At 42.7% G+C, this 20,409-nt stretch overlaps 1 protein-coding gene across 4 annotated transcripts in view; it reads right to left on the bottom strand.

Moving 5' to 3' along the window:
• The window catches only part of LOC121271661 (serine/threonine-protein kinase PAK 2-like), a 70,302-nt gene that overhangs the window by 27,794 nt on the left and 22,099 nt on the right, over positions 1-20,409 (bottom strand). Inside the window, exon 1 of one of the 4 annotated variants that reach the window (XM_041177791.1) lies at positions 16,715-16,733. The exons of 2 other annotated variants lie outside the window; for them this stretch is intronic. The gene's annotated coding sequence lies outside the window, so the exon portion shown is untranslated. Of the gene's footprint in view, positions 1-13,187; positions 13,207-16,714; positions 16,734-20,409 lie in introns of those variants that run through there. One more of the 4 variants, XM_041177786.1, reaches the window with a different exon arrangement.

Here is a 20,409-nt window from a genome sequence, read left to right on the forward strand (position 1 = left end):
TTCCAAAAATGTGGGCCAATTTTGGCAATAGGAATAAGGCAGTAATGGTCCCCTACCAGCTTCATTAACCAATTCACACTGCAATATATAATTGTGAGCACCAAAAAAACATACACCTGGGACAAAAAAAATGGAGCAAGTTGTCCAGCTTGAGCTGATGGCAAGAAACGACTTAACCACTTCAGCCTGTATTAATGAATTGTCCCCAGCCTCCCTCAGTTTTGGGGAAGACAGGAACACTACATATCATTCAGCAGCCATGGACAACTTTAGCACAAACAGTGACTATCAGGATCCAAAAGGAGATCATACCGTCATGTCCCTGTTTCACAATCACATGTATCCACACACCAGATGATATAACTGCAGTTCCAACAAGTGCCCAGGATGTGCAGGAGCATTACAGAATAGGAAATGGCTCGGAGTTAACCTTCTTTCATAGCTTAGAAGAGCCTTCAATCAGCATGCAATGCGAGAATTGTTGAGTATAGTACTGAATTCCATTACCCAATCTTGCGCTCCACACATCTCAGGCCTGATACTGCATCCAGTCTTCACAACCACAATCTTTTCCCCAACACACACAAAAGTTCTGTTGCACAGCACCTCAGAACATATGGAGCTCAGAATGATCATCTCACCAGTGTCATGTCAACTTTTGGCAAACATGGATTATACACCAGTGTGTGTGGAGAAAACACCAGCTGGCACATAGTCAACATTTGGCCTGCAGCCAAAAAATCCTTACTTAGAGGGAGAATTGCAAAGTTTAACTGTATGATTGGCCAATTGGAAAATACTTGGGGGGGATGCTGCTACCTCTAGCCAGTACCCACCTATAAAAGATTCACTGAACTGTGAAGTCTGAGCTCCAAGGCCATCAACTTACAGCCCTGGAAACATTAGATGTAACCAAAATTTGACCACCAATGAACCCCATATTATTAAAGACTGAATTTCACATTCAGTTGGTGTAAGCCAAAGACCCCAATTACAGTCACAGATCACAATTACAGAATCACAGAACTGTTACAGTACAGACCATTTGATCCGTCATGCCTGTGCTGGTTCTCCACAGGGGCAATTTACCTAGTGCCGCTCCCCCAATTTCTCCCCATAAGCCTGAACATTATTCCATTTCAGATAACAATCCAATTTCTGTTTAAAAGCCTTGAGTGACCCTGCTTCCACCACTCTCTCAGGCAGTGCATTCCAGATCCTAACTATTCACTGCGTGAAAAAGTTTTTCATGTTGCCATTGATTCTTTTGCCAATTAGCTTCAATCTGTGCCCTCTTGTTCTTGATATTTCCACCAAGGGAAGATACTGATCTACTCTGTCCAGACCAATCATGATTTTGAATACCTCTGTTAAATTCCCTATCAACCTCTTCTCCAAGAGAAACAGTCCCAACTTCTCCAATTCTTTGAGCAAAATTCCTGGATCTCAATTTGACTCTTGCTCATATCAAATAGCACCACACCGTATCAATGTAACTAACCCACTGGCAACTATCCAGATTCATTTTAAAAAAAAAGACGTCCTGCAACATGAGCCAAGTCTACCTACACCATTTGTTAATGGGGCCGGAGGGCGGGGAGGTCAAGGTGACACTGAACCATATCAGTGTACCAACTTTCAACTTGATAAGACCTAGTCATCAGTATACCAGATGCACAAAAGAGGGGATCTAACTGCACCATATGGTATCCTCAGTCAGGATCTACAGATCAGTAGAAGGCAAGACAAGTGCTTCAGTTTTTGTGGCATCTTCTCACAGCATGTATTTATATGGCGCCTTTCATGTTGTAAAATATCTAAAAGCACTTCACAAGAACAGTATCAAACAAAATCCGCAGATGAACCACATAAGGAGATATTAAGGCAAGTGTCCAAAAGCTTGGTCAAAAAGGCAGGTTTTAAGGAGCTTCTTAAAAGGAGAAAAGAGATGCACGTACACCTCAAAGTGCTCGACAATAAATTATTTTCCACGTGTAGTGATTATTATTGTGCAGGCAAACGCAACATCTAAAAAAAAAAGACGATCAAGGCTGCTTCCAACATTGGGTGCAATACCACCACCACCACTCTGTTCCAGAGAACACTGGCACAGTTCACATCTCTACAGACAAGGGGGTTTCCATTCGGATTTAAAGGAAAATCACCCGAAATCCAAATTCCGTATCTAGAGTACAGTAACACATTTAAGCCAAAACAAGATCAACCATAAGAAAGTTGAACGTCTCTTCCAATCCTGGATTAACTGACCCAAATGGCATTGTGCAACTGAGCACCAGTCAGAAAACAGTGGCTTCCTTGGCTTATCCATTTTATATGCCTGGTTAACTGGTACTGGCTGGGGACAGAGTCTCAAACATTGCATCTGTCCAGAAGAGGTCAATGCAACAACCCAAAGGGGCAGCCTGCGGCAGCTTTCAAAGTAATGGCTCCAGTTCTAGACCAATCTGTGCTAGGCACAAAGTTAGAGAAACATTTTGAGAACATTTACCAAGGCATAGCACTTCAGCCTTGTTGAGGAGCTGGTTTCTTCTGGTAGATATGTTATTTGGATCCAATGTTGATGACCACTCCTTCAAGCAGATTATACAAATCAGAGCATGTCTTCAACTGTCTAATATCTAGGCAAAAGTAACGAGGACCCAGATCAAACAAAGCACTTGTTGTAGTATTCTGACTTGCTGGAATACATCGCATGATGTGACAATCTCATATTTGTCACATTAATTAATATACATTCCAATTATTAAATTTGCCTATTGGTTTCTGAACTGATAATTGACTAGCACTGTAAAGTCCAGACAGCAAAGAGACTACTCAACTGATTGAGACGAACAACTCTGCAAAGCAGAAAATTTAACCCCTCTTTTCAGTAACAAACTCCCTTTAGATACAGATGCATTATTAATGCTTTTAAAACAGCCAGCTATGGTATATTCCTGTATCTTGCTGAAACAGTCCACAAAGCTGTATTAGTATTGTGGCCAATAATAAAGAAGCAAATTTTAAAGACAGCCAAATTACTTCATTTTTGTCACACTTGGGGTATATTAGCAAAATTTTCTTACTGCAAGGAAAATTGATCACAAACACCTAGGCTGGGGCTTAAGGAACTGATAGTTGTTCTGTTTAACCTTCACTGAATCAATGTCAAAAACAACACTCCCTTTGCTGCTAACAGCACCTATTGGAGGATTACAGGCAGCCTGAACACCAAACTTACTAATGGCAGATGGTTTAAATCAGACCCTGTGGAGAGAATACCAAACCATTAACTAAGACAGATATTCCATGATGTTACCCATTCATCTCCATGATACAAAACCAGCAAGTGCTGGACAAACATTCTGCTCTCTGGTTTGGAATTTCTATCCAATAACACCCGAGGCAAATAAATAGCAAGGCTTTCAACCAAAGAACAGTGGGTATCCCTGAAGAAAACTCAGTCCTTGTACTCACTGTCACACTCTCTGGTAGTACACAAAGACAAGTTCTGCTCATTACACAATATCGTCATTGCTGAGGTAATTCATTTCATGCTTCGGCCAATTAGATGAGGATGGATTAGGGTGCATTGCACTACACATTTAGTGATGGTGTTCGTCTTTGCACAGAAACTAGACTTGCACAGTGTAAAGTCCCAAGCTGACACTAAAGTGGAATGAGACACACACACTCTCCTGCAGGGAAGCTAACTCTACTTCGCTTCAATTTCAGGACATCATTCACATCACTGTTATAAGGTAGTTCTACCTTTACTCCATCAGAATGTGCACTCTACCTCTATGGTGAAGAGTGGCTGGGCTGCAAGCTGCATTCAGCATGGCCAAAGCAGTGCCATTTAATCCATGTTATGCCAAGAATATACACACATTCTCCGCAAATCCAAAAATACAGAATACCAATGATCGACATGCCACTTGACCCAGTGGAATTCCCTATAAGGAAAATTGGACTTGGCCATGGCTACTGGATCCAAAACAACTCTCAACCTACATCATTACCCCTCTGCCTCCCCAACGCTGCCCAAGTCTTTCACTGCTCTTTGTCACCAGGTTCAAATTCATGGAATAAGAGCGGTTACAACAACTGTCACTGGCCTTATAATCTAACAATAGCAGGGTCAGGCAGAGAATGAATAAGCTATTAAATATCACATAGAAGATATACCAATCTAAAGCAATTGTTTCCAAAGTAAACAAACTACAGTTGATGTCGAAACATGTATGAGGAAATTGATCATGCCGACAGTCAGTTGATGAATGGTGCAGTTATGCAGACAGTTTCCACTATAAGTGCAGGCACAGGAATTTATCAAAAGGACCTGCATTTCTATAGTGCCTTTTACAACCCCAGGATATTTAAAGCCAATGAAATAGCTTTAAAGTATAGACATATTATAATGTTAATTTGCACACTGCAAGCTCCCACACACAAACGAACAAACAAACAGTCATGAGATAATAACCAGATAATATGCTTCAAGATGTTGGTTGAGGGCTAAATATTGGCCAGGACAGCAGGTAGAAATTCCCCATTCTTTGTAGTGCCATAGGGTCTTCTACAACCAAACAAGCAGATGAGGCCTCAACTGGAGGTCTCAACTGAAAGTTTGCACCTCTGACAGAGTAGTACTCCCTCAGAACTGCACGACTGTTTCCACTGGAAAGGAAGGAGAATGAGTGGACGGGCAAACAGACAAGATTTTTACCACATACTAAACATAGGTTATTTTTGCATGAATCCCCACTGAACCTGAAACTCAAACCTAACCTTTGTCAAGTCTGCTTGCACCTGTTTTATAAGTATTCACACTACATCATCTGGTGACAGTTGTACATTCTACTCATGCTGCATACACAGAATTCATACCACATCCTTCAATTGCAAAATCTCAAAGAATTAATTGGCTTCTTTAACTCACCAGAAAGTTAAGAGATAGAAAGGAAATAAGGCCAGATAAGTATCTAGGACAGCTGAAACTCTGATGCTGTATAACATAAGAAATAGGAGCAAGAGTAGGCCACACGAGGCTATGCCATCATTCAAAATCATGGCTGAACTTCGAAACCTCCACTTTCCCACCTTATCACCATATCTCTCGGTTCCCTTTGTGCCCAAATATTTATTGGTTTCAGACTTCAATATACTCAACAATATAGCATCAACAGCTCTCTCAGGTTGAGAATTTCAAACATTTACAACTCTCTGAAGAAATTTCTCATCATAGTCCTAAATTGCTGACCCCTTCTTCAGAGACTGACCCCAATTTCAACATCCTCCAGCCAAGGACACAACCTCAGCATCTAGCTTTGTCAAGCCCTCTCAAATATTTCCATGAGATCACCTCGCATTCTTCTAAACTCCAGGGAACATAGGCCATTCTACACAATTTCTTCTCAGGGGGCAATTCCCTTATCCCAGGAATCAATACAGTTAACTTCTGTCCCCCACTACCCACCCAACCCACCATGGCTCCCCCCACCCCCCAACCACCTCTAAAGCTTAGAATCTCCTAACTTAGGTGTAAAGACCAAAATGTACACAATAATCCAGTATGGTTGCACCAAAGCCCTATATACTTGCAGGACAGCTTTACCCTTATTCACTGAGCCCCTTGCAACAAAGGCTTATATGCAATTTGCATAACTGCTTACTGTACCTTGAACAGTCTGATTAGTAGATGAGGACACCCAAATGAGTCTGAATACCAACATTTATTTCTGTCTCATCTTGTAAAATATATTCTGCTTTTCCATTTTCCTGCTAAAGTGGCTAATTTCACATTTCTTCACATTATATTCCATCTACCACTTTTGTGTGCACTACTTAACATGTTTTTTAGCCTTTTTACATCCTCCTCACAGCTTACTTTCCGATCTACCTTTGTATCAGCAGCAAACTTGGGTGCATTCAGAGTCATTGACAAAGGCCCAATGACCAATCTTTGTTCTCCCTTTACAGTTGCAACATACCAACCCACCAACCCAAAAATGACCCATTTATTCCCATTGTTTTCCATCTGCCAACCCATCTCCAATCCAAGCTAATATATTACTCCAATCCCATGAGCCTTAATCTTGTCTAACAGCCACCTGTGTGACACCTTACTGAAAGCTTTTTGAAGACTGGAAGTTAAACTGTGACAAGTGTGCAGTGGCATATTGTGACTGGACTGGTAATCGAGACCCAGGGTAATGCTCTGGGGATCTGGGCTTGAATCCCACCATGGCAGATGTTGGAATTTGAATTCAATAAAAATCTGGAATTAAAAGTTTAATAATGATCATGAAACCATTGTCGATTGTCGTAAAAACCCATCTGGTTCACTCGGCCGTCCTCACCTGGTCTGGCCTACATGTGACTCCAGATCCGCAGTAACGTGGTCGACTCTTAAATGCCCTCTGAAAAGGCCTAGCAGTTGTATCATGCTGCTACAAAATCAACAATAAGGAAAGAAACTAGACAGACCACCCAGCATCGACCAAGGCACTGGAAACAACAATGGCAAACTCAGCCCTGTCGACCCTGCAAAGTCCTCCTTACTAACATCTGGGGGTTGGTGCCAAAATTGGGAGAACTGTCTCACAAACTAGTCAATCAAGCCTGAAAGTCACACTCACAAAATCATACCTGACAGATCATGTCCCAGATACCACTGTCACTATCCCTGGATATGTCTTGTCTCAACAGCAGCACAGACCCAGCAGATTTGGTGGCACAGTGGTATACAGTCAGGAGGGAGTTGCCCTGGGGATCATCAACTTTGACTCCTGCCCCCATGATGTCCCATGGCATCAGGTCAAACATGGCCAAGGTAATCTCCTGACTAATCAGCTGATGAATCAGTGCTCCTCCATGTTGAACACCATTTGGAGGAAGCACTGAGGGTGGCAAGGGTGCAGATTGTACTCTGGGTGGGGGACTTCAATGTCCATCACCAAGAGTGGCTCGGTAGCACTACTAAACGAGCTGGCTGAGTCCTAAATGACATAGCTGCTGGACTGGGTCTGCAGCAGGTGGTGAGGGAACCAACAAGAGGGAAAAACACTCAACCTCATCCTCACCAACACCAACACCAACCTGCCTGCCGCAGATGTGTCTGTCCATGACAATATTGGTAGCAGTGACCGCACAGTCCTTGTGGAGACGAAGTCTCACCTTCACATGGAGGATACCCTGCATCTCGTTGTGTGGCACTACCACCTTGCTAAATGGGATAGATTTCGAACAGATCTCACAATTCAAGACTGCGCATCCATGAGACGCTGTGGGCCAACAGCAACAGAGTTGTACTCAACCACAATCTGTAACCTCATGGCCCAGCATATCCCCCACTCTACCATTACCATCAAGCCAGGGGATTAATCCTGGTTCAATGAAGAATGCAGGAGGGCATGCCAGGAGCAGCACCAAGCATACCTAAAAATGAGATGTCAACCTGAAGAAGCTACAACACAGAACTATTTGTGTGCCAAACAGCATAAGCAGCAAGTGATAGACAGAGCGAAGCGATCCCACAACCAACGGAGCAGACCTAAGCTCTGCAGTCCTGCCACATTCAGTCGTGAATGGTGGAAGGCAATTAAACAACTCATTGGTGGAGGAGGTTCCACAAGTATCGCCATCCTCAATGATGGAGAAGTCCAGCACATCAGTGCAAAAGAAAAGGCTGAGGCATTTGCAACAATCTTAAGCCAGAAATGCCAAATAGATGATCCATCTCTGTCTCCTCCAGAGGTCCCCAGCATCACAGAGGCCAGTCTTCAATTTGATTCACTCCATGTAATATGAAGGTGCTGGATGGTGCAAAGGCTATGGGCCCTGACAATATTCCAGCAATAGTACTGAAGACTTGTGCTCCAGAACTTGCCGTGCCCCTAGCCAAGCTGTTCCAATCCTGTTACAACACAGGCATCTACCCAGCAATGTGGAAAATTGCTCAGGTATGTCCTGTACACAAAAAGGACAAATCCAACCCAGCCAATTATCACCCCATCAGTCACTCTCCATCATCAGTAAAGCGATGGAAGGGGTCATCAATGGTGCGGTCAAACTGCTTTTGCTTAGCAAAAATCGACTTACTGATGCTCAGTTTGGGTTCTGCCAGGGTCACTCAGCTCCTGACCTCATTATAACCTTGGTTCAAACATAGATAAAAGAGCTGAACTCCAGAGGTGAGGTGAGAGTGATTGCCCTTGACATCAACATAGCATTTGACCATGTATCAGGGAGTCTTAGCAAAACTGGAGTCAATGGGAATCAGGGGGAAAACTCTCCGCTGACCTCATGCTCACCAACCTGCCTGCCGCAGATGCATCCGTTCATGACAGGATTGACCACCCCACCGCATAGTCCTTGTGGAGACGAAATCTTACCTTCATATTGAGGATGTCCTCCATCATGCTGTGTGGCACCACCAATGCTAAATGGGATAGATTTTGAATAAGGAGAAAACATACTGAGCACAAAGGAAGACAGTTATGGTTGTTGGAGGTCAATCATCTTAGTTCCAGGACATCGCTGTAGGAGTTCCTCAGGGTAGGCCCAACCATCTCAGCTACTTCATCAATGACTTTCCTCCCCATATAAGGTCAGAAGCAAGGAGGTTCGCTGATGATTGCACATTGTTCAGCACCATTCGCGACTCCTCAGATACTGAAGCAGTCCATGCCCAAATTCAGCAAGACCTGGACAACATCCAGGCTTGGGCTGACAAGTGGCAAGAAACATTCACACCACACAAGTGCCAGGCAATGACCATCACCAACAAGAGAGAAACTAACCATCACCCATGACGTTTAATGGCATTATCATAGCTGAATCCCCCACCATCAACATCCTGGGCGTTACCATTAACTAGAAACTGAAATGAACTAGCCATATAAATACTCTGGCTACAAGAGCAGGTCTGAGGCTCAGAATCCTGCAGCAAGTAGCTCATCTCCCAACTCCCAAAACCTGTCCATCAAGGCACAAGTCAGGAATGTGATGGAATACATTCCACTTGCCTGGATGAGTGCAGCTCCAACAACACTCATGAAGCTTGACGCCTTCCAGGACAAAGCAGCCTGCTTGATTGGCACCCCATCCACAAACATTCACTCCCTTTACCAAACAGTAGCAGCAGTGTGTACTATCTACAAGATGCACTGCATATTCTCGCCAAGGCTCCTTCAGCAGCACCTTCCAAACCCATGACCACTACCATCTAGAAGGACAAGGGCAGCAGATAGGTGGGAACACCACCATCTGGAAATTCCCCTCCAAGTCACCCACCATTCTGACCTGGAAATATATTGCCATTCCTTTACTGTCACTGGGTCAAAATCCTGGAACTCCCTCCTTAACAGCACTGTGGGTGTACCTACACCACAGAGACTGCAGCAGTTCAAGGCGGTAGCTCACCACCAACTTCTCAAGAGTAGTTAGGGATGGACAATAAATGCTGGCCTAGCCAGCGGCGCCCACATCCCGTAAATGAATTTTTAAAATCTAACCTTAGTTGCTTCAAAATGATGGTGTTAGTGATGGGCCAGATTCTTGAAATGCTGTCAATCTTGAGGTTGGTAATCCCTTGATGTTTTACATGGGGATTTCCAAGACTTTGTAACAACGAAACATCAGCAACAAATGTCCAAGCCAGGATGGTTTGACCTTGGAGGCATCATTGCTTCCATGACATTGTGGTTCTAATCTGCCTCAGTGACAGAATCAAGATACGCTATTGAATATCTTGATGAAAGCAAAATACTTTGGGTGCAGAGTCATACAGACTCGAAGCTTTAACTCTCTTTCTCTCCACAGATGCTGCTAGATCTGAGTCTTTACAGAATTTTTCATTTTTATTTCTGCTGAATATCTTGGTCAGGTTCCGGGGAGGGAAGGGGGGGGGTCGAGAAAAGATAATGATTTACAACAGCCAGCATTCAAATCGGTCTTCCCAATCCCCCTCAAAAGTCTAGGTGGAAGGATACCACCCTCCTCTGCCATCACAGGCAACACCAGCCACATAAATCTATGTGTGACCTATATTCACAGCTGATGGGTGCATATAGTAAATGACCAATGATAGCACCAGAAATGCATGGGTATAGATATCAGCAAAGGATTGACAGGCTGTGGCTCTTCTGAAAAAAGATCAAGGGGTGACCTAATGGAGATCTTTAAAATTATGAAAGGTTTTGATAGAGTGGTTAGAAAGAATGCATCCTTTCATGGGCAAGAGGCCATCAGTATTAGACAGCCACCAAAAAATCCAATAGAAAATCAAGAAACTTCTTTCCCCTAAGAATGTGGAAAGGAGTGGTTCAAGCGAACATTATCGATGCATTCAAGGGGAAGCTTGTAATGGAGAAAGAAATAGAATAGAGGATTAGGATACCAGATTTAGATGAAGTTTGGAGGAAGTTCGAGTGGAGCATAAACACTGACTTGGACTGGTTAGCCCAAATGGCCTGGATATCCTTTTTAAACAGGACAGCAATGGAATCTCAAGTCACAGAGTCATCAAAATACACAGCTGATTTTAGAATGGTCTGTAGTAAGGTGTACTGTGTGCAACATTCAAATTTCTTTAAAAAGACTTTTTAAAACCCAAACACAGTGAAATGTCTGCTCAATACCAATAAATAACTACCTTTCACTATCCCTATTCATGGGGATGGGCAATGAATGTCGACCATGTCAACAATGATCACACTGAACAAATTTTAAAAAGTCACATTCCACAACACCATTGGTATGCATCACACAACTGCTGAGATTCCTCTTCAATCAAGGCGTGGCTACCCATTTCCAATTCATTAAAACAAGTTTACTACAAAAGCTTGTTCGATGGCATGTCAGGATATCACAGGGATGCTGATCACGCTGCATTTACACAGCTTGAAGATTCAAATGGACTGAACACTCTTGCTATATGGAGTTAATCATTGCTTAGTGTCCCCCACATGAAGCTCACCCTTCAACTTCCGTCAACACTAGAAACTAGTGATTCTAGGAATGCACCTCTGTCATGAAACAATGTATATAATATTTTGGAAAACATTTTTCTTTTTAGAATAGAGGTTTAGTTTGTTAAACTGTCTTAATTGGATTAAATCCAGCTAGTCCGGGTGCTTTGAGGGGTATTAGTTTTGATATGGGAGATAGTGTGCGTTTGCATTTTTTGAATAGAGCATTCAAGAATTGGGGTGAAAACTTGATGCCTTTTCAGCAGCTACCAAGAAATATGTTTATATCACTAATAAAATTGGTACAATAAATGGGGTTTCATTGTTAAAAGGTGAATCAGAGGTTGTTGATAAGATGAGAATTAGCATTCAATGGGGCTGGTAGGTACAACTTCAGTAGTTTTCGGGTGTGCAAGCAGAGGCGATGTAAGATCAAAAGGCAACTGCAAGCCTCCAACTGAGAAAAGTGAAAAGAACCTCATTCTGAATTCGTAAGGTGAAAATGCTTTGCCTGGTGTTTGGTTAAGTCTATGTTGCTATTACCTTAATGAGGGTTAGTTCAGGAATTTGTTAAAAGTTATGATAATAGTAATTTGTAGCCATGTGTATATATATTTTAACCTGTGTAAATTAATAAATGTTTCATTTAGTTTAATGTAAAACCTCGAGAACCAGTGGTCTGATTCCTGAGTTTAGAGTCGCATCTCAAACATAACACTTAAAATTTTTGGTTATTACAGTTGTTTAAAGTTTCCCTCTGGGATTTTTTTTTAAAATAGCTCTGCTTTTTACCACCTGCATCAGTCATAACAACCTCTTTGACACTATCCCCAATATCCAGTTATGTTAGGGAACATCTTCCGTTGACAGCTTCCCAAATATCCAGCAGTGATAGGAAAATCCTCTCCGCACCACTGTCCCTGATGCTAGGGAGTGTGCTTCCTTGACATGGTCCTGAATTTTAATTGGTAACATAATAGAAACTTTAAAAACTCTGGCTGTTCAAGCACACAAGCATTCTGATGTTTATTACATTAGTGATGTATGCCTCTCATCAGACCACATGTAAATAAACTTGGCCAGTACAGAACTCATGGGAGAAGGGGCCATGAGAGGACATAATCCAAGTAAATACATGTTTTAAAACACATAACTCCGCCATGCCAAAAAAAAAAACAAATACAGCCCGAGGCATCTTCCCCATTCTGTCTACCATCATCCAACTTGGCCTGGATGTGGGATACAAAGGGTTGATTACTACCAAGGACCCCAACAGATCCACCATACATGCAAAGTCTCCCTTCAATATTCAGAGGACTACACCACACCCAAGAGAATGGAAGTGGGAATTATAGTGTGAGCCACACTTGTACACAGAACAGAGCTGTTCAACAAAATAATCATACAATCTACATTGAGATCACAACGTGAATTGTAATTACAGTATATTATACAGGATGAAGTACACACAAGATGAAAGAGGCAGTGCTATGTAAATGTGCCTCTGCCAGCAGTGGGAAATGCCATTTTTTACTTTCATTTAATCTACAAAATCCACAGGGTCAGATTGGCTCATTCAAATTGCTTGGAATGCAGATCACACTGTGCAAATACTGGCTCCTTAAAAAGGGAAAAGTCACAATCACAGGGACTCTCGCTTGATTGCCACCTTGCCTCCATAAAGCGCTAGTTTATCGTACTCAGAGGTGCGCTATTATGCCATTGTCTTATGACAGTGAGTAACAGCACAAGATTAAACGTGGTGGATCTATCTATGCAGACAATCAACAATTGCAGCCCTGTCACTGGACCCATCACAGGGTAACATTTGGCTACCAGTAGCTTGTCAACAGCAGCAGACATTGACTACAATGACAGGCAAAGAAAGTGGATATGTTCAAGATACAAAAGGTCTGGGTTTTCATACTGATTAACCTCTTCACTCTCAACGCTACCACTGTTGCATCAAGATTCCACAGTACCATGACAGCCAGCAACAGGTATTAGGCTCACAATACAGAAATGACCAAGTACTCCAGAACCTGTTGACTGAGAAAGCAGATGCTCATGTAAGATAAAACCCCCATTGTGATCAATTCACATTTATAGGGTGACACTTATCTGGCATGTCATCTTGCAATGAAGCTGGTTAAAGAACCCCTTCAAGGGTCCATTGAATATATCCTTTTCTGAACACTTAGTGCACACACCTACCTCACAAAGCTAGATATCCAGCAGCTCCATAACTGATCTGCCATATCGCTGTAATTACAGTTCAATCAGAAGCCATGTCCTCAGAATAAAGGATGGTGTGATGCATCTTCTCCACACTATACATTTTTAAAGCGTAAGCTGCTTTCTCATAGGAAAGTAGATTCCAATTCACTTCCTCCCACGTGGAAAATTCCCTACCTAAGCCAGGGAGGTGAGGAGCAGATCAGCCAGTTCGGCTGGATCCAGGTGTTCCTCATTTCTCAAGGAGCCGCAGTGAGTCATTCTCTGGGTGCACTTGATAACCAGTCAAACTTCAATGGGAGCAAAGACAGATCCAGAAGAACATAGCTGCCTCAACTTTCTACATAGCTGCATAAAGACAAAAATTGCTTTTTTTGGGGGAGGGGGCAGGGTGGAGAAAAGAGTGCTGTCAAATTTGTATCTGCTCAAACACATTCAGGTTTCAATTTCTCTCAGTCACTGAATTTTATATCCATATTCCATGGTATTTTGGCTTGTAAAATTTCTCAAAATCTCCAGCTTTAATGCACCTTTCTTGTCAGACACAGCATCTGGCGTTGGAACTTTAATCATCCTCATCTGCTCTCCTCACTAGGGCAGTCACATGAGCTTTTTTAAAAAATATTCTTTCATGGAATGTGGGCATTTGTTGCCCATCCCTAAATGCCCTTGAACCGAGGGGCTTGCTAGGCCATTTCAGAGGACAATTAAGAGTCAACCACATTGCCCAGATCAGGTAAGGATGGCAGATTGAACCAGGTGGGTTTTCACATCAATGATAGCTGTGTTGGTCACCTTTACTGAAACTAGCTTTATAATTCCAGATTTATTTATTGAATTTATAATTCCACCAGCTGCCGTGGTGGGATTTCAACCTATGTCCCCAGAACATTAGCCGGGGCCTTGGATTACTAGTCCAGTGACATAAGCACTACACCACCTCTCCATCTCCACAAGAGATGAAAAATTATCATACCTTCCTGAATGGCTCAAAATTGCTCATGGCCATAATTGATATTCATGGTCTCCACAAACTGCTCCCCTATCCTGTAACCACTGAACAATACCTGGGGAGATCCACTGTAAATAAATGTTTACATTTGCTCAAAAGATACTTTAAGACAGACAGTAATCTCAAATGTTCTTAAATATTTTAAGTACAAGCCTAGACAAGTAGTGTATAAAACCTTAGGAAACAGGAACACTAAAAAAAAACCTAAAAATTAGCTCCATGGGGTGGTGCTTCAAAATGTTAGCTATGGCCAGGTACTTTATAAATTTAAGTACTGTACTAATAATCAAGACAATTAAAATATCAAATCAGATTAGTTAAAAAGTGCAAAAATGACCCATCTCAACAGCGTGAGAATGGGTCCTGTTTCCAAGTATTCCACACTCTGCTGACGTTGTCACTAAATGTTAGTCACATGTGTGCTACTCACAAAGGCCTAACCACATCTGAAGACCGCTTTTCCTGTACAGTCACTGAACAAGAACACAGAGGAGGCAGCCAATCGGGGTTTCACTGAAGTGCGCCCATCTCAACCTACTGCCAAACCAGCCTTTTTTGGTACTGATAGCAAGCTAACAGAATAGTGGCATCTGTCCCCACTGCATCAACCAGACATGCACATTCCAACAAGCTGCAAAGTGATTGGCTATGTTAGGATTGCTTCTGTGCAGGTACCACAGCTCTAGTAACCTGTACCAAACAGAGGAAGCAGTACGAGAGACAGTGTTAAGAGGTCTCGCAACCAACAGATTAAGTCAAAGCTCTGTTGTTTTGCCACATCCAACTGCAATTGGTAGCAGACAAAATAGCAAATGGGAAGAGCAGGCTTAATGAACATCCTCATCCTCAATGACTGAGTACAAAGCAAGTACAAAAGACAAGGCTGAACAGCCTGCAATTGTCTTCAGGCAGATGTAGTGGATGATCCTGGTCAGCCATGGCACCGTTGGTAACACACCTGAGTAAAAAAGTTGTGGGTTCAAGTCTCATTCCAGAGACATGAGCACAGAATCTAGGTTTACACTCCCATGCAATAACAATAAAGAAGTGCTACACTGTCAGAGGTGCTATCTTTCGGATAAAACATGAAACCAAGGCCTTATCTGCCCTCAAAAGAACTTGAAAGTTCCAGGGCATGATTTCAAAAAATCAGAGGGAGTTCATACAGTATTCTGGCCAATATTTATCCCTCAAGGCCTCAACCATATAACTAAAAAGGAATTCTAATCATTATAGAACATACGAACATATGAAATAAGAGAAGTAGACCACACGACCCCTTGAGCCAGCTCTGCCATTTGATAAGATCGTGGTTGATCTGTTTGCATTTTGATTTCCACATTCCCATCTACCTCCGATAACCTTTGATTCCCTTGCCTAACAAGAACCTATCTACCTCTGCCTTAAAAGTATTCAGTGACCCGGCTTCCACTGCCTTCTGAGGCAGAGAATTCCAAAGTCGCAGAACCTTCAGAAAAAAAATTCTCATCTCTGCCCTAAAGCGCAACCCTTAATTTTAAAACAGTGCCCCCTAGTTCTGGACTCAACTACAAGAAGAAACATCCTTTCCACATCTACCTTGTCAATACTATTCAGGATCTTGTATACTTCAATCAAGTCACCCCTCATTCTTCTAAACCCCAGTGGAAACAAGCTCAGTGTGTCAAACCCTTCCTCATAAGACAACCCACTCATTCCAGGTATCAATCTAGTAAACCTCTTCTGAACTGCCTCCAACGCATTTACACCCTTCCTTAAATAAGGGCACAAAAACTGCACACAGTATTCGATACCTGGTCTCACTAATGCCCTGTATAACTGAAGCACAACATCCTTAGTTTTAAGTTCAATTCCTCAGAATAAAATTCCATTAGCCTTCTTAATTACTTGCTGTACCTGCATACTAACATTTTGTGACTCATGCATTAGAACATTTCTGCACCTCAAAATTCTGCAGCTCTTCTCTGCTCTTTTTTATTCTTCCTGCCAACTTCACATTTTCCCACATTATACTCTGACAGATTTTTGGCCACCCACTCAACATATCGATATCCTTCTGCAATCTCGTGTCCTCTTCTCAACATAATTTTCTACCTATCTTTGTGTCATCTGCAAATTTAGCTACCATGCCTTCACTCCCCTCATCTAAGTCATTGATATAAATTACAAAAAGCTGAGGCCCCATTACAGGCCCCTATGAGACTCTACTCGTCACATCCTGCCAATCAGAAAAAGAACGATTTACACATACGCTGCTTTCTGCCAGCTAACCAACCTTCTATCCATGCTAATATGTTACGCCCTACACCATGAGCTTTTATTTTCCGCAGTAACCTTTGACGCTGCACCTTTTCAAATGTCTTCTGGACATCTAAGTACTGCAAGTCTACATGCTCCCCTTTATCCACAGCGCATGTGACTCCTTCAAAGAATTCCAATAAATTGGTTAAACACAGTTCCCTTTCACAAAACCATGCTGTCTCTTCCCAATTACCTTGAGTTTCTCAAAGTGCCCAGCTATAGCCTCCTTAATGATCGATTCTAACACCTTCCCCATAACAGACATCAATCCAACTGGCCTCATTTCCTGCTTTCTGCCTCCCTCCCTTCTTGAAGAGGGGGGTTATATTTGCTACTTTCACAGTCTGATGGAACCTTTCCAAAATCTAGTGAATTTTGGAAAATTAACACCAACGCATCTGCTACTTCATTAGCCACTTCTTTTAAGACCCAGGGTGAAGTCCGTCAGGACCCGGAGACTTGTCAGCCTACAGCTCCATCAGTTTGCTCTGTACTGCTTCCCTAGTGATTGTTATTTCACCAAGTTCCTCATTCCCTTCTACCTCCTGATTTACAGCTATTACTGGAATGTTTTTTGTATCCTCTATAGTGAAGGCAGAAGCAAAATATTTGTTTGTTTCATCCACAATTTCCTTGTTATTTACTATTAACTCCCAATTCTCACTCTCCAGGGGACCAACGATCACTTTACCCACACTTTTCCTGTTTAAATAACTGTAGAAACTCTTGCTATCCATTTTAACGTTTCTAGCTAGCTTTCTCCCCTACTCTAATTTCTTTCTCTTGCTGCATGCAAATTGGCTGTCATGTTTCCTGCAGTGCAGCAGTGACTACAATTTAAAAAGTACTTAATTAGCTTGAAACACAATGGGACGTCCTAAGGCCGTGAAATGCATTACATAAATAAACATGTCATCATTCTTTTCTTGGCCTCCTCCTGTTGTACTCACCATCACAGATGCCAGTCATCAAGCGTCTAGGTTTACTCCACATAATATCTTAGAAATGGCTGGGCACACTGGGTAAGCAAATGATATAGGCCCTCATAACGTCCCAGCTGTAGTGAAGGCCTGAGCTGCAGATTTCGCCAAGCCATTCCAGTACAGCTACAACACTGGTATTTACCTGATGTGGAAAATTGTCCAGGTCTGTCTTGCCCTCACAAAGCGGGGCAAATCCAACCCGGCCTATACCATCCTATCATGCCATTCTCCATCATCAGTAAGGAGTTATCGACAGTGCAATCAAGCAATACTTGCTCAACAATTACCTGCTTAATGTTAGTCAATTTGGGTTATGTAAAATATATAGCACAGCAACAGGCCATTTGGCCCAGCCAATTCATGCTGGCATTCCAAGCTACACTCAAGCGTTCTCCCACCCTTCCCCATCTGACTATCAGCATCAACCTCAATTCCTTTCTCCTTGCATACTGAACAGAACAAAGTGTGGTGAGAGTGGTGCCCTCAATATCTAAGTGTGGCACCAAGGAGCCAGAGTCAAAATTATGAAAAAATGTACACAGTGCAGCACTGCCTGAAAAGGCAGTGGAAGCAGTTTCAACAACAACTTTTGAAAGAGAATTGTATAAATACTTGAAGGGGAAAAATTGATAGGGCTATAGGGAAAGACCAGGGAGTGGGACAAAGTGGATCACTGTATCTGAGCCAGCACAAGTGCAATAGGCTGAATGAACTCCTTCTGTGCTGTATTATTCTAAGATTCTAATAAAGCTCAAGTCAATGGGGATCAGGTAGAAAACTCTCCAGCGACATTACACCTGGCACTAAGAAAGATTGTTCGTTTGTTGGTGGCCAAACATCTCAGCTGAGGCTACTGCTGTCAGAGTTACTTGGGGTAGTGTCCTTCCAGCTGCTTCAATGACCTTCTCTCCAACATAAGGTCACAGGTATGGCAGCTCACTAATGATTGCAATGTCCAGCTCCATCTGCAATTCTTCAAATAACGAAGCAGCCCATGAGAGCAGAACATGGGCTGTACAATGTCCAGACTTGTGATTATTGTGGCCTAAACGTCACTTCCCAAAAGCGTCAGTGACCATATTCAACACATGGGACCCTAACCATCTCCCCATGGCATTCAACGACAATACAATCACCAAATTCACCAACATCCTGGGGTCCCCAATGAGCAGAAAGGCAACTGGGCCAAGCACATAAATGCCGTGGCTATTACAAGATGTCAAAAGCTGCGGTATTTTAAGTTGAGTTGCTCACCTCCTGACTTCCCAAAGCCACTCCACTACCAACAAAGCACAGGTCACGATTGTGATAGAATAATCTGAACTTGCCTAGATGAGTGCTGCTTCAACAACTTGAGCTCAACCATCCAGACAAAGCCGCCTACGTGATCAGCAACCTATCCAAATCCATAAACATTCACTCCCTCCACTGCTGGCACACAATGACAGTGTGTGCCATCTACAAGACGCACTGCTGCAACTCAATGGCTTCTTCCCCAACATCTCTAAGGCCCATGAGCACAACACCTAAAAGAACAAGGGCAGTGAGTGCCTGGGAGCAACATCAGCTCAGTGTCCCCTCCATGTCACACATTATCCTGAATTGTACTGATTATAACCCTGGCTGTAACTGACCCTTTCCTTTAAAGCCCATGAGCCAGAGCCCCAGGCTCATGGCCCCAGAGAGTCAGAGCCCTCGCCCCAGGCCCATGGCCCTTTGAGCCAGAGCCTTTGCCCCAGGCCCATGGCCCCTTGAGCCAGAGCCCTCACAAGGTCCATGGCCCCAGAGAGTCAGAGCCATCTCCAACGCATGCGTTTTTTTGCCTCCCCCATCATCTCCCTTCATTTCCTGAAGAAGGTGTTGTCTCTTTGCTGGGATTGAGTGCTGACCACAGGCAATCTGCCATGCAAAGACACACAGGCTGCCTAGTAACCTCAGAGGCAACTGCCTTCTCAAGTCCAATTACAAGCATGTATGAAGAATCAGTCCACGTTCTAAGTCAAATGATTGTGTTCAAGCCCCACTTCATGGTTTCAGCTCATAACCCAATATAGTGATGAGTGCAATGAGCTGCCATTCTTCAGGTGAAATTTTAACTCAAGGCTCCAAAACAGGTTTACAAGTTCAGGTACATATTAAAGGCCCAAAAAGAACAGCAAAATTGATCTGAGGCCAAAGCTTTCCAACACTTCCAATAATTCTGAGAGAAGAGACCAACGATCTACGTTTGACTTTAGTTTGTGCCGAGCCGGCTGTGTTCAGAATGCCACAACTGGCTTCAGTACCTTGAGACAGAGAGGGGAAATCCAGTGACACTCACTGGGATAAGGTCAAACATAACTCTGAGGTCTTTCATGGTCAATAACCTCAATGCTCAGCACAATTTCAAAAGATGGGGGTGACATCAAATTTGGGTGAGAGCTCTCACAGGAGGCGGCAAAGTATAATAAGACACTAATAAATTTTGCAGAATGACGTGCAATTAGCAGATTAATTTTTGTGGTATGTTAGATGGTGCATTTTTGTAGAAAAAAATAAAGATGCCATATACCATTTGGATAGTAACAGCCAAAATAAGGTAGAGGAACAAAAGGATCTGGGGGTACACATTGACAAATCATTAAAAGTAGTGACGCAAGTAAATAAGGCCGTGGAAAAGTCAACCAAGCACTGGAGTTGATGCCTAGAGGGAACAAATTGAAAAACATGGGAGTTACGTTAAACATGTCTGAATCTTGGTTAAGCTACATTTGAAGTATTGTGCATATTTCTAGCCCCCATCTTATAGGTGCAAAAAATATGATCCCATAACTGCGAGAATATACTTACGGAAAGGCCGGGCTCTTTTCTCTTGAAAAGAGAAAGCCAAGGGGTGGTCAAAGAGGTCCATAAGATTCTGAAGGTG

The sequence above is a fragment of the Carcharodon carcharias genome, chromosome 2 (genome assembly GCF_017639515.1).
Source record: "Carcharodon carcharias isolate sCarCar2 chromosome 2, sCarCar2.pri, whole genome shotgun sequence".
In the NCBI taxonomy this organism is placed as follows: Eukaryota; Metazoa; Chordata; class Chondrichthyes; order Lamniformes; family Lamnidae; genus Carcharodon; species Carcharodon carcharias.